Below are 15,759 nucleotides of genomic sequence, written 5' to 3'. Positions count from 1 at the left end.
AGTTTTGTAGGAAGCTTCCAAACAAAAATATGTAATGCTTCATGAATTTTTGCATCACCGTTGCACAGGGTCATGCTAATCTTCTCTGAATCATTCCACATTTAGTATGTGTGCTCGCATGCTAAGTCCCTTCAGTCGTGTCTGATGTTACACAGCGCTGTGGACTGTTCCCTGCCAGACTTCTCTGTCCATGGGGATTCCCCAGGCAAGAATCCTGAAGTGGGTTGTTTTGCCCTCCTCCAGGGGATTTGCCTGATACAGGGATCGAACTCGCATCTCTTAGGCCTCTTGCATTGGCAGGTGAGTTCTTTACCACTAGCGCTACCTCCAAAGCAAGCCTGATATATAAACTTGAAAGTACTCACCAGGCAGCAGACATAGGTTTAAATGAAATAATTAGTTGTATGCTTTTCTGAAAATACCTGGAATGTGAACAGATGATAATTCAGCCTTTTCTAAACGCCATGAGCTCATCCCATTGTGAGATGTATTAGAATGCATTTGTCACTACAGTTGCTTTTAACCTCAACCTTGGGGCAGTTCTAACTAAAGATGGCCACTTTTTAGTGTTTGACACTGCTGTTTAGCTAAAACCAATTTGCTCTTTTCAAAACAATTCGTTATCCCACACTGCACTTTTTTATACTCCCCAATTAAATGCAAAATCTATCTTTCATAAAAGTTAGAAATTATGTCCAATGAAAATCCGACATTTTAATGGTTTTCCACAGATTAAAATTGTAGAGTTCTCAATAAACCCTGATTTACTGATGTTGGTTGTAAAATGGTTATTGCTGTTAATAAAGCCTGTAAATCTTAACAGGTTATATTTGCCTTGGACAATAAAACTTGCCATAAAGGCTTAGTGTCTAAGGCTAATTCTGTACACATCAAGGTAAACAACCTCCTCAAAATAATTCAATGTCTGAGAATTAAAAGCCAAAGGCAAGCAACTAACAGATTGTAGCCTTGAGCCACTGCATGCTGAGCAATCTTATTGTTTTTATGTCACTGAGGAATCAAGATGGTGCTAGAATTAGAAAGGTGAAGGTCAAGGGGCCATGTCTTGGCTATTACAAATAGTGCTGCTATGAATATAAGGATGCTTGTATGTTTGGCATTATAGCTTTCTCCAGATAAATTGGCATGAGTGAGATTGCTGGATCGTATGGCCCTCTATTTAGTTTTGGTGAACCTCCATGCTGTTTTACGTAGGGAATGGATTACATATGCACAATGGACTACTACTCAGCCATAAAAAAGAGGGAAATAATGCCATTGGCAGCAACTTAGATGGACCTAGAGATGATCATACTAAGTGAAGATGTGATATCTCTTATATGTGGAATCTAAAATATGACACAAATGGATTTTATCTACAAAACAGAAACAGACTCACAGAGCGAAGAGATCTGTAGTTGCTGTGGGGGAGGGGAGGATTGGGAGCTTGGGGATTATAGATGCAAACTGTTACATTTAGAATGGATAAACAGCTGCTGCATAGTACAGGAAACTATGTTCAGTGTCCTGTGATAAACTATAATGGGAAAGAACAAGAAAAAAGAATACGTGTGTGTATGTGTATAACTGAATCACTTTGCTATAAAGCAGAAATCAATTATACTTCCAATTTAAAAAAAAGGTCAAGGGCTTTAGTCAATGAAGTGTAGCTTGGAGAAGGTCCCCTTCTCTCTGTTGACTGATGAGTAAGTAGGTTGACATGCTTGTGTAACAAGATGAGGTCCCAGGAACAGAATGAAAGAATGAAAGTATGTCAGAGTCACACCTGTGTTCGAAAACAAATCACTGGTGAGGGCTGGGGCAGGAGGGTGGATTTAGGGAAAGTGTTAGTTACTCAGTCGTGTCCGACTCTTTGTGACCCCATGGACTGTGGCCCACCAGGCTCCTCTGTCCATGGAATTCTCCAGGCAAGAATACTGGAGTGGGTTGCCATCTCCTTCTCTAGGTGCAGTTAGGGAAAGGAGATCATTTTTTCCTTCCAGATGCCCATATGGAAGTCAAAGGTTTTTAAAGAAGCTCTGTTAAACTTGGTGAATATTTGTCCTACTTTCTTATGTTCAGGGAATTTCTTTTAAAGTCTCACCTCCCTAAGGTGAAAGCTGCAAAGCTTACTTTCTAGTCTTTGTGGCTAGGCCCACTCATCAGGTGTGCTCACCCAAGGTGGGATGGAGTGTTGAGCAACATGATGAGGTACTGGTATGGACATCCATCTCTGGAGAGGGTGGCGGCGGAGGTGCTGCCGCAGAACTGGCGAGTCCTATGGCTGGGAGCCATGTCAATGTCATGGGTTTAGAACTGCGAGGACGCTGCCACATGACTCTCCATTTCCCTATGATGTGGTTGCTTATTGTTCCGTTTGACTGCCTGTTATGAATCTTCCTGGTGGCTTAGACGGTAAAGCGTCTGTCTGCAATGCGGGAGACCTGGGTTCAATCCCTGAGTCGGGAAGATCCTCTGGAGAAGGAAATGGCAATCCACTCCAGTACTATTGCCTGGAAAATCCCATGGACAGAGGAGCCTGGTAGGCTACAGTCCATGGGGTCACAAAGAGTCGGGCATGACTGAGCGACTTCACTTTCACTTTCACTATGTATCTTTGACTTTACTGGAGATTCTAGGCAATTCTGTGTGTGTGTGTGTAAGTCACTTCAGCTGTGTCTGACTCTTTGGGACCACATAGACTGTAGCCTGCCAGACTGCTCTGTCCGTGGGGATTCTCCAGGCAAGAATACTGCAGTGAGTTGCCATGCCTACCTCATGTGTCTGTTGCACAGTGGTAAGCGCGTTTGGCTTTTAACCTAAAGGTTGGTGGTTCGAGCCCACCCTGGGACATTTCCTAACCTTTGGGGCTTCCCTTGTGGCTCAGCTGGTAAAGAATCTGCCTGCAATGCAGGAGACCTGGGTTTGATCCCTGGCTTGGGAAGATGTCCTGGAGAAGGGAAAGGCTACCCACTCCAATTTTCTGGCCTGGAGAATTCCATGGACTATATATAGTCCACGGGGTCACAAAGAATCAGACACAACTGAGCGACTTTCACTTCACTCCCCTTCTTCCAGAGAATCTGCCCGACCCAGGGATTGAACCTGCATTCTCTTAGATATCTTGCATTGGCAGGCAGAGTCTTTAAAACTAGCACCACCTGGGAAGCCCTGGAAGAACTTTATTAGAGATATAATCTTTAATAAAATCCTTTTCTACCTAAACAAGTCAGAGCAGAGTTGGTTGCTTGCAGTAAAGAATCGTGAGGGTGACTCTGTGTGTGCCCTGTCTTACTACTTGAAGGATGCCTTTGATGAGTACCTAAAAGTGTCCCCTAGAACCAAGCAAGTCACTATGAGCTAAAGGCTCTTTGAGGGCTGTTGATCTCTTTTTGTTTATCTGTAAAATAAGGAATGGGGCTGGAAACTCCTACGGCCCCTTTTGTATCTCCGATTATTCCTGTTGTATAAATAATAGAATCAGCGTACTATCAGATGTGTTTTAATAACTCTGTTAGACTGGTGCAGACAGTTTTTAAGTCAGAAGCCCTTTTCCCTTCTCCCCTGTGAGGATATTCTTAATGAAAGGTTCATTTATTTCAAATTTGTTCATTGCCATAAAACCCAGGAGAGAATCTTATGACATTGAACTGTTTCGTACAAGAATCACTAGACTATTGTGTTTAACCTCAATCAAACAGACTAGGAAATGAGGATTTTATTTTTAAAAAGATTCTTAATAATCCACTGGAGAAACATTGAGATGCCCAAGTTCTGAAGCGGTGGACCTTAGGTATAAATAATTAATTTGGTGCAACCAAAGCAGAGAGAGAATGTCTAATAGTCCAGATAAACTTTGCTTTGAGGAGACTGACAATGAAGACCTTTGCAGAAAGCGACATTTGATTAGAATGTATAATATTGTAATAGAAACCTAGTGGGCTCTTAGAAAAGGGAATGTTGAATTGGTTAAATACTAGTAATTAAGTGCCAGTAAATTACTTCTCTAAAAACATTCCTGTAAAAAGAAATTTGCTATCGTAAGAGAGATGGGAAAATGAGGTTAATATAAGTTATTTAAAAAGTGAATGTCTGCAGCCCGAAAACCCTCATCATTAATACAGGTCCCTAAATCAATCTTATTAATGGACTGACTTTTACCACGTCCTTATCTGAGAAGCTCTGGTTCCTCACTGAGGAAGTAAAGAAGCCATCTAAAGCTCCTGATTTGTATTTATTTCCTTTTTTTTTTTTTTCTTGTTCTTTATTCCTGGAGGGGGTGAAATATGGAAGATGGAATTACATTTCTCAAAGCCAAGGGTAGAGAAAGTGATGGAGTGGCAAAGGCAGTGTCTTGACTCTTCCTTTTTTTTTCCTGCATTCTTCTAGGTCAGCCCTACAGGCTCGACTTCCTTTCTTTTTGCTACTTTCTGGCTGTATTATTTACAGCCCCATCTCTTTGTTCCCCCATTTTTCTTTGTCTGGAAGGTCCTTGACATCCCCCATCTATCTGCCCTTTACACAGTCTGGGAGAAGCTTTTTTAACCCAGCCAAGTCGAACTTGCTCCTGGCCATCCCAGGTGACACTGACTTTGCTTTCTTAGAAATATCTACTTTAATCAGTGTGGCCTGGGCAAGTTAAGGGCCGCAGTTTCTCCTTTCCTCTAAACACTTTTAATTTTTTAATATTTATTGGCATATTGTTGATTTACAATGTTGACACGTTTCAGGTATATAGCCAGGTGAATCAGTTATACACATATCCACTCTTTTTTAGGTTCTTTTCCAACACAGGTCATTGCATAGCGTTGAGTAGAGTTCCCTGTACTACACAGCAGGTTCTTATTAGCTGTCTGTTTTGTGTATAGTAGTGTGTATGTTTATAGCATAACGCTATGAACGTTTTTTTGGTTTCTCTTTCTTGCCCTACTTCTTGTATTAACTTCTTATGACCTTATGTCATATTTCCTTGAGCTAACTCCCTTCAGGATGGGAAATGCAAATGATGCTTTTCAGGATCCTTTTATACCCTACCCCTCCCACCCTCATCCTCCCCATCCCTTTCACAACCCCCCTCCTACTCCCCTCACTCGTACCTTAGCAGATAACACTTGGCTTCTGGCAATAGTCTGGAAGCCTCTGTGACTTAGTGGATGAATATCCACACGACTGCTTTTTGGCATGCATACGTGCGTGCTAAGTCGCTTCAGTCATGTTAGACTCTTTCCACTCAATGTGCTATAGCCCACCAGGCTTCTCTGTCTATGGGATTTCCCAGGCAAGAATACTGGAGTCGGTTGCCATGCCCTCCTCTAGGGGATCTTCCCGACCCAGGGATCAAACTTGTGTCTACTAAGGCTCCTGTGCTGCAGGCAAATTCTTTACAGCTGATCCACTGGGGAAGCCCACTCTCTGATATACATGATAATAAACGCTTAAATTCAAACGATCACTTTCAAATTTACAAAGATTTTTCACATATATTGACTCATTTGATCCTTAAAGCTACTATCTGTGAGAAGGCAAATACAGGAATATCTCTGTTTTATGGAATCGTTGATTCTGTGGATAATTTCATGGAGAAACTACTCCATCGCCAAGATTCATTGTATATGCACTCAATGCCGGGTACTCATCACTGAATCCTTCCAGCAACTTTCTGGTGACAGTTACATGCCAGTGTTATAAATAAAGAAACCGAGGCACAGAATGATTAAGCAGCTCACTGAGTGATTAAGCCACTCATTGAATCCAAAAAGCCTGGATTCGGAGGCTGTTCTCTTAAACTCAACCTGATGAAGCTTCTTTATATGTTGGATGTTGTATGCTGAGCATGAGCCGAGTAAGATAAGAAGCCTGTCGTTTTCTCACCTGCCATCTTATTTCATGCATGTGCTACTAAGAGTGTGAAAGCAAGATTATGACATAAGTTAACCTGTCTGTGTGTGCACACATGCCAGCCTTCTGCTTTTGCTTTTTCTCCATTTCTGTTTTTTTTTAAATTTATTTCACTGAAGTATAGTTGATTTACAACGTTGTGTTACTTTCTGCTGTACAGCATGGTGGTTTCATGTATATACATATATGTGTACCATATGGGCTTCCCTGCTGGCTCCGAGGTTAAAGCGTCTGCTTGCAATGCAGGAGACCTGGGTTCGATCCCTGGGTCGGGAAGATCCCCTGGAGAAGGAAATGTCACTCCACTCCAGAATTCTTGCCTGGAGAATCCCATGGACGGAGGAGCCTGGTGGGCTACAGTCCACGGGGTCGCAAAGAGTTGAACACGACCGAGTGACTTCACTTCACTTCAGATGATGTCTCTTAGACGTGTAATCTAAAACATGACACGGATGAACTTATCTATGAAACAGACTCACAGACATGAAGGACAGACTTGCGGTTGCCAAGAGGAAGGCGGTGAGGGAGGGATAGAGCGGGGGTTTGAGAAGAGCAGGTGCAGAAGTATTATATTTAGGGAATAAGCCTCAAGGTCCTGTTGTATAGCACAGGGATATCCTTCAATATCCTGTGATAAACCACAATGGAAAAGAATATGAAAAAGAATATATCTATGGTACATATGCATGTACATACATGAAACCGCCATCCTGTACAGCAGAAAGTAACACAACATTGTAAATCAACTATATTTAAATGAAACAAATTTTTAAAAAGACCAGAAATGAGTTTTTTCATAGATAAGTTCATCCATGTCGTGTTTTAGATTACACGTCTAAGTGACATCATATGGTTTCCACCATTTCTTTACTCTTGGCTATGATTCCATGGCTGGGTCTTACTATTCCCTGACTGCAGTGAAACTCCATCATTCAGTGGCCTTGAAATCTGCCCTGTTTTCAAGTTCCAGGAGTGCACTGGCAGAGTTGCTCAGTGCCGGTATCCACTTTGAATAAACTTTGATTGAATGGAGAAGCAGTTGGCGTCCTCCTCCCTCTCTTCCCCTCTTTCTTTTTTTTTCCCTGGTGGATTGCATCCTTTCTCCTTTCAGAATTTTCAGAGTCTGCTTAAGGTTTCTCAAATTGGGAGAAGAAGCAAATGGATCAAGAGGGAAGGCAATTTGGAGGGAAACAGGAGAACGTCAGTAGTTAATCAATCAATAGTAAACTCTGAGAGGAAAGCACATACACAAAGAAAATGCGTGATTTCTGAGTTAACAGAATGAAGGTGTGGAGCGATTTCTCTATCCTTCGCCTTCTTATGCAGTTGAGCAGCCATAAACAGTCTTTATATCTTGAATTATGCAGAAGTAAAAGCAGTTTGGGAGGCTTCCCCATAAAGAGCTGCGGTTCTGTAATTCAGCAGTAATGCTCCACGGGCATGAATCAAGAGCTCAGTCCCCATCCTGCTGAGACAGCATGGATTTTAATGCTTCTCTGAAGCACGCCACACGCCATCCTGACTCGCTTAGCCAATGTAGGCTGCCTTTGTATTTTAGGCAGAACTTTTTCAAACGTCAAACAGAAACCACCAACCGTAGCCATCACAGCTTCTCCTGGAACTCTTTCGCCATGATTCCCAAATCCTAATTGTCATCTGGTCTCTTGGAGAAGAGACCCGAGGGGTCTCTTTCTTTAGAGAAATGCCACCATCTCTAATACCTTTTGTTTGCTTTTTGTATTAATTTTTAATTGGCATAAAGTGGCTTTACAATGTTGTGTTAGTTTCTTGCCATACAGCGAAGTAAGTCAGTTATATGTATACATATATCCTCTCATTTTTATTATTTATTTATTTTTTTTTAATTAAAGGCAAACAGAGTGCATTGGAGGACCCGGAGCGGCGGGAACCCCACCCCAGAGCATCCCCAACCTGGGCGCGCAGAGGAGCCGCTTGCTCCGGAGCCCGGCGCGCGCGCTCGGGGCCGGGCCGGCGCCGCACGCGCACGCGCACGCGTACCCGCAGCCGCTCCCCCGCCCGCTCAATCCTCTCATTTTTAGATTTCCTTCCCAGCTGAGTCACCACAGAACATGAGGTAGAGTTCCCTGTGCTCTACAGCCTGTTCTCAGTTGTTGTTGCTGTTTAGTCACTGAGATGTGTCCACCTCTTTTGTGACCCCATGGGCTACGGTAGCCCACCAGGCTCCTCTGTCCATGCAGTTCTCCAGGCAAGAATACTGAAGTGGTTCGCCTTTCCCTTCTCCAGGGGATCTTCCCAACCCAGGGATCGAACTTGGATCTCTTGCATTGGCAGGCAGATTCTTTACCATTGAGCCATCGAGGACCCTCCTGTTCTCATTAATTATTTGTTTTATACGTGTGTGTTAGCTGCTCAGTCGTGTCCAGCTCTTTGCGACCCCATGGACAGCAGCCTGCCAGGCTCCTCTGTCCATGGGATGCTCCAGGCAAGAATACTAGAGTGGTCTGCCATGCCCTTCTCTGAGGTTTTATACATAGTGATATATATATATATATATGTCAGTCCCAATCTCCCAGTCATCCCACCCCTCCACATGATTTTTGTTTTTAGTTAACTGTGGGCAACGGAAAAAGTACACGAGTGCCCTGTGTGGCTTTTCACACAACTACTAGTCAGATAGAACCTGCCCGTTTCTCCTTCATGGGGTACTTACAGACCCACAGAATAAGCACCTGCCTGCAGGTACTATGGAGATAGGCCCGGCTGATCTTACAACAGTTTCACTTCAGATCCGCAGTCTGCGTTTGCTGCAGGAATCCTCGATGGCCTCTTTCATCGCCCTGTGTAGCTCTCACGCTTCTCCACTCTCTTAAACGTTAAGGAGCCGTGATCTTCCCACAGAGCTGTCTTAGGATCAGCACAGTCAGTACACTGAGCGCGAGAGCGACTTCATGAAACTCCCTGAGCCTCGGCTGGTGCAAGTCGTGGTGGCTTCCGCACCACAGATGACAGGCCCGCCGCCCCAGCTTAGCACAGCTCACATTAGCACATAACTCCGATACACTTGGCTTTGTCAGTTAAGCCTCCAAGAAAAAAAAACATCCAGCGTTCAAAGCCGAGCAGCTCATCATCCCCTGCCACGGTGAATTTTGATTTAAATGTAGTCGAGTCTCTCTTGGCTCTGGCTTAACTGAATTGGAACTGTTCTTTTAATTGTTGACTCAGTCTTGCCTTACAGATCTGGCTGTCAGTCCTCCATTAGAGTCTCTTCCTTGATGTGCTTATTCATCGTGCACGAGGATGCGCATCCTCCGTGGACACCAGCACCAGCCCTTGCTAGTCACACGTGATGGTTTAAATGTTGATTTCTGTGTGCAGGAAGTGCCACATAGGTGATTCAAGGGCTAGCTCCATAGTAGCCTTTGGAGATCACCTTTGCAGCGACAGCGTCCCCTTGATTATAAGGGCTTCCCTAGTGACTCAGATGGTAAAGAATCTGCCTGCAATGCAGGAGACCCAGGTTTGATCCCTGGGTGGAGATTCCCTGGAGAAGGGAATGGCTCTCCAGGTGGCACTAGTGGTAAAGAGCCCGCCTGCCAATGCAGGAGGCATAAGAGACACGGGTTCTGTCCCTGGATTGGCAAGATCCCCAGGAAGAGGGCATGGCAGCCCACTCCAGTATTCTTGCCTGGAGAATTCCAGGGACACAGGATCCTGGTGGGCTACAGTCCTTGGGGTCACAAAGAGTCGGACACAACTGAGCAGTTTATACTTTCCCTGTGGGAGGTAGCTGTGGCATGTCATGGCAAGGGAATGAAAGAGCAGGTCTGTCTAGTACCACACCAGTTTGACAGGAGCAGTCACTGGTACATCAGTTCTAGATGAGCCTATCAGTTTGATCTTTCCTTGTCATCTATGTAGTATTTGAAGTATTAATTACCTTAGTTACAATATCTGTGTATGTTTAGAAGGAGTAAAGTATTACGTGGTAGTGAACTTCCTACATTTGCTTGGGAAAATGTCTCCTTGATAGGCAGAGAAGTCACATTCTCATTTTTAATTATTCAAATATGATAATAGGTGATAGGAGTTGGTACTATAGAGGAGTGATGGTAATGACTGATCAAGAGAAAAGATAACAGAGAGAGCTCATGGGAAGAAAAGCCCTCAAGGGAAATGGAAGCTGACAAGCGCTAGATGACATTTATCTGTCATTTCACTCAATGCCATGATCCTTCAAGATGCAAAATCCCCAAGAACGACCGTGGCTCTTAGTTACCATATACTGAGGACCACAGGCCAGGCCCTCTGCTAGGCACTCGCCATCTGTCATCCTGTTTCATTCTCACAGCTGAGTTAGGCACTGTTGTTATTCTCATTTTATAGATGTCAAAATTGAAGCTGACGTTAAGTAGCTTTCCTGAAATTTCTCTGACAGTGAGGGGCCAAGTTCTCTTTGATTTCAAAGCCCAGATCTTGAGACAGCCATATAGTTCTTGTTTTTTTATCACGCGTCGTATGCTTGGTAAGTGAGGGAGTAGTGAGTCCAGCAGGGATGTATCCCATTCCAACATTGCATCCTCTGTTCCATCACAGGAGCCTCCAATGAGTGCCGGGTCAGCTCTGTTGGACCTGACATCAGAGTGTGATTTAAAGACAACTTATGGGCAGTCTCTTGCTTGGTCTAATAAGCTTACATCTCTTACTAGTTCAGTAGATGGCTTCTTTGCCTCAAGGAATGAGACCCAGTCTATATTGCTAACAAGCCCAAGCAGCCATCAAATGAAAGGAATATATAAATAACTATCTCAAGCAGAGTATGCGGCCTATTATAATGTAACAGTGTTAAAACAGAAGGGACATGATTATTTCTGTTGGCCAGAGTGATCACCCAAGAGTATGCCAAGTATAATTCCCGTAGAGGTTTTGAAGGATGAATAAGAGGTCACCATGGTGGAAAGTTACACAGAGTACTCAGGGTATAGGATCAGCTTGGTTAAAAGCAGGCACATGTCAAACACGTGGTTGGCCAGGAAGTACAGTGAGTTTTGTTTGAGAAAGCCTAAAGTACATAGGAGAGCCTCAATGGAATGGAGACTCATGGAAAGCCTGGTTGGCCATCTGAAAAATGTTGACTTTTTTCCTTAAGTTTTTTTAAAAAGTCTATTGAAGTATAGTTGATTTACAATATTGGATTAGTTTCAGACCTACAGCAAAATGATTTGGTCGTACATATTTATGTATATGTCTGTATTTTCCCCATCCTTTTGCATTTTACTTTATTACAAGATACTGAGTATCGTTCCCTGTGTTATGCAGTAAATCCTTGTCGTTTAGAGAAACTTTGACTCTTGCTCAGTGGTGACTGGGAGCCAGTGAAGGATTTGAATCAGAAGTAAGATGCTAGATTTATGTGCCTGTTTTTTCAGTGTCCTGCTATATTTAGTTCAAGAACCCAATCGTTAGACAGCAACAGGGAAGCACATAGGAAGTCATGAGTGTATGTATTTTTCCGTCATCATTCGAAGTGACCTTTCTAAAAAGCTATTGATTTGTTAATTAATAACTTCAGACTTGCAGAAACGTCCCAAAAGTAAGACCCAGAAATCCACAGAGGAGCCTGCTTTCAATAACGCTCTGCCAAGTGCTGGGAGCACCATGCCTCCACTGTCTGGGCAAGAGCAGGCCTGTCTTTCCAAGCCCTCTCGGCATTTCTGCTGCAGGGATCGCTTGGAGCTGGTGGGGGGAAGCGTTCACGATGTAGACATCTGTGGTCACCGGCCTTGATGCTGAAGCCTTTGGAGCACGATGGCTGTGACTCACTCCATTCACTCTGCCCAGCTCACCTCTTGGGCGCCCTTCTCCCCTCTGCTCAGAACAAAAGTAGCAGCAGAAGAGAGAGGTCAGGCAGCCTTGGGCCCTTCAATGCCCTGCACCAGGCCTTCACCTCTGCATTCAGTGAGGACTTCCCGAACGACGTGACAGCACCTTTGAAGGTCTCCTTTGCCTCCTTTGTACCTTGCTCCTCACTTTCCTTGAAACGACCTGAGTCCTGCTGTTTCCCAGAGGCTCTGAGTCCATTAGAAGCAGGCATGAAGCTCGGGATTGTCAGGCTTCCCCAGTCGTGAGAGTGCTTCATGAAAGCCTGGGTTCTGGGCTGACAAAGGACAGTGGAGTGTTGTTATTGTTTCCGCGAGGCTGGAGCTTTTCATCCAGACAGCGTAGGTATCCTCTCAAAGGCTCTTGGGTACCGCGGCTCTGGAGAGAGCTTTTGTTTTCTTCCGCTCACCTCTGCGACCAGCTCATCATGTGAAGTGAGCCTCTCCTTGCACCCTCCCCCGACCCTTTTCTCAGTTGGTATCTGCTTTTACCCTGTACGCACTTGTTCCATGGGCCTCAGTCAGGTAAGCTCCCTGATGCTATTCCAGCTCCCCTGATCTGCGTTCAAAGTGCCACAGCTATTCTTCCTTTCATTTGCTTGCTTTCAAGTCTGAAATTTTGCTCACATTCACTTCTGTACCTGGACCTAGTCATGCTCTGATTATGAGCTTTTCATCCCTGAGTTTTCCAGTTTCTCTTGCCTTCCTGGCTTCCAGGAGCAACTCCGTACCCCTGAAGAAACTGAGGGCAGCTTCCATCAAAGCTAATCTCCTTCCCTTTTGTGATACTTGGGTGGTCATTACTGAGGCTCCAAAGGGCACAAGACAGAGCTGGGATCTTAACCTCAACACAGTGGACATCTGTGGCTGGGTCTGCCTTTGCTGTGATGGTCTGTCCTGCTCCATGTAGGATGTTTATAGCAACCTGTTAGGTGATATTAGCACCTCACACCTCATTTTGTGACATCCAAAAATGTCTCCAGACATTGCCAAATTTGCCTGGTTGAGATTCCCTGATCAGTGTGTTGGTTCTAGTTTCAGTTCAGTTCAGTCGCTCAGTTGTGTCCATCTCTTTGTGACCCCATGGACTGCACCATGCCAGGCTTCCCTGTCCATCACCAACTCCCGGAGTTTACTCAAACCTCATGTCCATTGAGTCAGTGATGCCATCCAACCATCTTATCCTCTGTTGTCCCCTTCTCCTCCCGCCTTCAATCTTTCCCAGCATCAGGGTCTTTTCCAGTGAGTCAGTTCTTCACATCAGGTGGCCAAAGTATTGGAGTTTCAGCTTCAACATCAGTCCTTCCAATGAATATTCAGGACTAATTTCCTTTAGGATGGACTGGTTGGATCTCTTTGCATCTCACGAAGATGCTACTCACAGTGTCTAAGAGAGTGGCTGCCCCAAATTGGGTGCTCAAAGTTTTTTTCTGACTTGAGCCCAGCATCAACAGATAGTTGTTAACATATGCCCACTGACCTGGGATCATACAGTAGGTAGAGGAAACCGTGGCATATTCATCTCTTTATAGCCAGCCCTAAGCTGAGTACCTGGCATAGACTAGACACTCAAAAAGCATATCTTGAAGCCGTGTTTAAAGGAAAAGAGGAAGCAAAAAGTTCCAACAGAAATGACTGTTAGGTTCTGCAGATTCATCAGGGAGTTCTGTGTGTTGGGTGGGTGTGCTCTGAGCTGGGAAGGATGTGATGAAGCATATAAGAAGAGCTGGATAAAGAGGAAACCAGTGTGAGCGGCATGGTGAGTCAGGCAGCCGGAAGTTCTGTTCTCCAAAGAGACTGTCCTTATCCACACTCTGTTATTGTCTCAAGTAGCCCAAGTTACCCCACATGAAAAAAGTTAAAGCCACATTGCACAGGCCTTGAACCTATGGATCAAAAATGCAAGTCACGGATTAATTACACGTGGCCACGACCCTGCTGGGGAAATCACCTCTAAGTAGGATGATGGTACAATGTATTCCTGAAGGTTGCCTCAGTCTCTGCTAGGGCAAATCCAAGATGGACATACTTATCCCATAGCTTCACTGGACATGACTGTACAGGAAATGTGACATGTTAAATGCGGGAGGGGGCCCGGGTTTCAGACCCCCTTCTCAGCCTCATAATTAGGAAAGCTAAAATCCATTGTTTTGTTTTAATGACATCATTGTCTTTTCTACTTGAAAGGCAAGGGGCTGGGGAAAAGCAATCTTTGGGGGACTCTTAAAATCTACGGGAGGCATTATTCACTAAATCACTACATTTAAAAGCATGGATCTTGGAATAAAGCATAAGTCAGATAAGAGTTGAGTCCAAGCATCTCCTTTTATTAGCTGTTTGATCTTGGCCTAATTCTGGGAGTTTTCTGAACTTCCTGGTTTTCATGGCAAAATGGGATAATAAGACCTCATAGAGATGCTGTGAAGCCTCATTCACCTGAGATCACATCATTATAACATTTACCTGAGTTCCTGGCACTTAGCACAATAAATGTTATAACTAATAGTGGTTGTGTTTAGATGATAAGCTCCATTCACATTTTACTGCTCTATTTTACTATGTCTCCATAGTGTATGACTGGGGAGCCGGCTCTGCCTCTGTGGTGGTCTCACCTTGTGAATACGCTATTGACGTGAAGCTGTGTTGAAGTTTGCATCTGCTTTTATGGGATCCACAATTATGTGATCCCATTTCATCCCCATCCCAATTAACCTCTTCTCATCATAGTCCCTACTAGGCTAATGCATATTTTCCAAGTGGCTGTGATCTCCCTCAGTTTTCAGGATGCAGAGACTGTGGGAATCATGTGTTCTCAGTGACGAATTCATTTATTTTTCAAAGCAAAACAGTGAAGCATGTGAACAACTTGATTCTGTCATTGGAAGTGCTCTGTACCAGTCAAGGTGGGAGATCAGGATCAATATGACGAATGGATCTGAGCTCCAAGTGGTAGAATCAGCAAAGAGGATAAATTACCACCTCCCTCCTGCCTCTCGGATGGTAATTTCTTCTCACTGTCTCATCTGTGATGGCCAACGTTGTGTTTGCCACAGCGGCTATCAGACCAATCACAAACCACACCTGGGGAGCATTTGGTCAATACATCCAGTGTTTCAAGTTCGGAGTCATTTTATGTTTGTTTGTTCCCCTTATTACTTTCTCTGGCTGAGTAAAATCTCTATTACTTTGGACTCAGGAACAGAGAATGGACTGTGAACACCCGAGGCATGCATTTTATTTTATTTTTTTTTTGTGATGACTTCATTATTCCCTTATGCCTGAGTTTTTCCCAAAATTTTGTGTTGTTTTTTTTCCCCTTTTTCTTTCTTCATCATCATCTTCTTTGGCTTGCCCATTTGTGGAGTCCAGCTGCATGGAAGTGACCTGATGCCAGGGTTTGGCCTCTGTTCATCAGAACAGCAAAGGACTCCCAGACTTCTGGATTTCATAGACAATATTAATCCCCTCCCCTCTCTGTGAGAGAATGAGCTGAGTGTTGGTGGCTTTTTATTTTTTTCCAGGAAAGGATGTTAAGACATAAGAACCTTTTTCTTTTTTTCTTTTTTGGCTGCACTACACAGCATGTGGGATCATAGTTCCTTGACCAGGGATCAGACCCCCAGCCCCCTGCATTGGAAGAGTGGAGTTTTAACCACTGGACCACTGGGAAAGTCCCAAGAGCTATCTTCTATAACTATTATTTCATTTAGAAAAAGGAATTTCACAGCAACATACAATCACAGAACTATACATTTTATTTTTTTCACTGAAATATTTACAGTATTGTGTTAATTTCTAGTATACAGGAAAGCGATTTGTATATATACACACACACTCACACACACACATAGACACACATGTTCTTTTCCATTATGACTTATTATAGGGTATTGAATATAGTGTTCTGTGCTATACAGTAGGTCCTTGGTTTTTATTTCATATCTACTAGTGAAGTCGCTCAGTCGTGTCTGACTCTTTGCGACCCCATGGACTGTAGCCCACC

General features: G+C 43.9%; 1 protein-coding gene and 2 non-coding genes across 4 annotated transcripts in view; 2 read left to right on the top strand and 1 right to left on the bottom strand.

The window, feature by feature from the left end:
- UNC5D (unc-5 netrin receptor D) overlaps positions 1–15,759 on the top strand; it is a 628,812-nt gene that overhangs the window by 419,803 nt on the left and 193,250 nt on the right. The window lies entirely within an intron of this gene.
- Positions 24–129, bottom strand: LOC138079384 (U6 spliceosomal RNA). The gene has a single exon (XR_011144863.1). It is a non-coding gene; the product is annotated as a U6 spliceosomal RNA (small nuclear RNA).
- TRNAK-UUU (transfer RNA lysine (anticodon UUU)) lies at positions 2,781–2,853 on the top strand. Its single transcript has one exon. It is a non-coding gene; the product is annotated as a tRNA-Lys (tRNA).

This window comes from Capricornis sumatraensis, chromosome 4 (genome assembly GCF_032405125.1).
Source record: "Capricornis sumatraensis isolate serow.1 chromosome 4, serow.2, whole genome shotgun sequence".
Lineage (NCBI taxonomy): Eukaryota > Metazoa > Chordata > Mammalia > Artiodactyla > Bovidae > Capricornis > Capricornis sumatraensis.
Note: the sequence above shows the minus strand (reverse complement) of the source record. Positions and strands in the feature narration are given on the sequence as shown.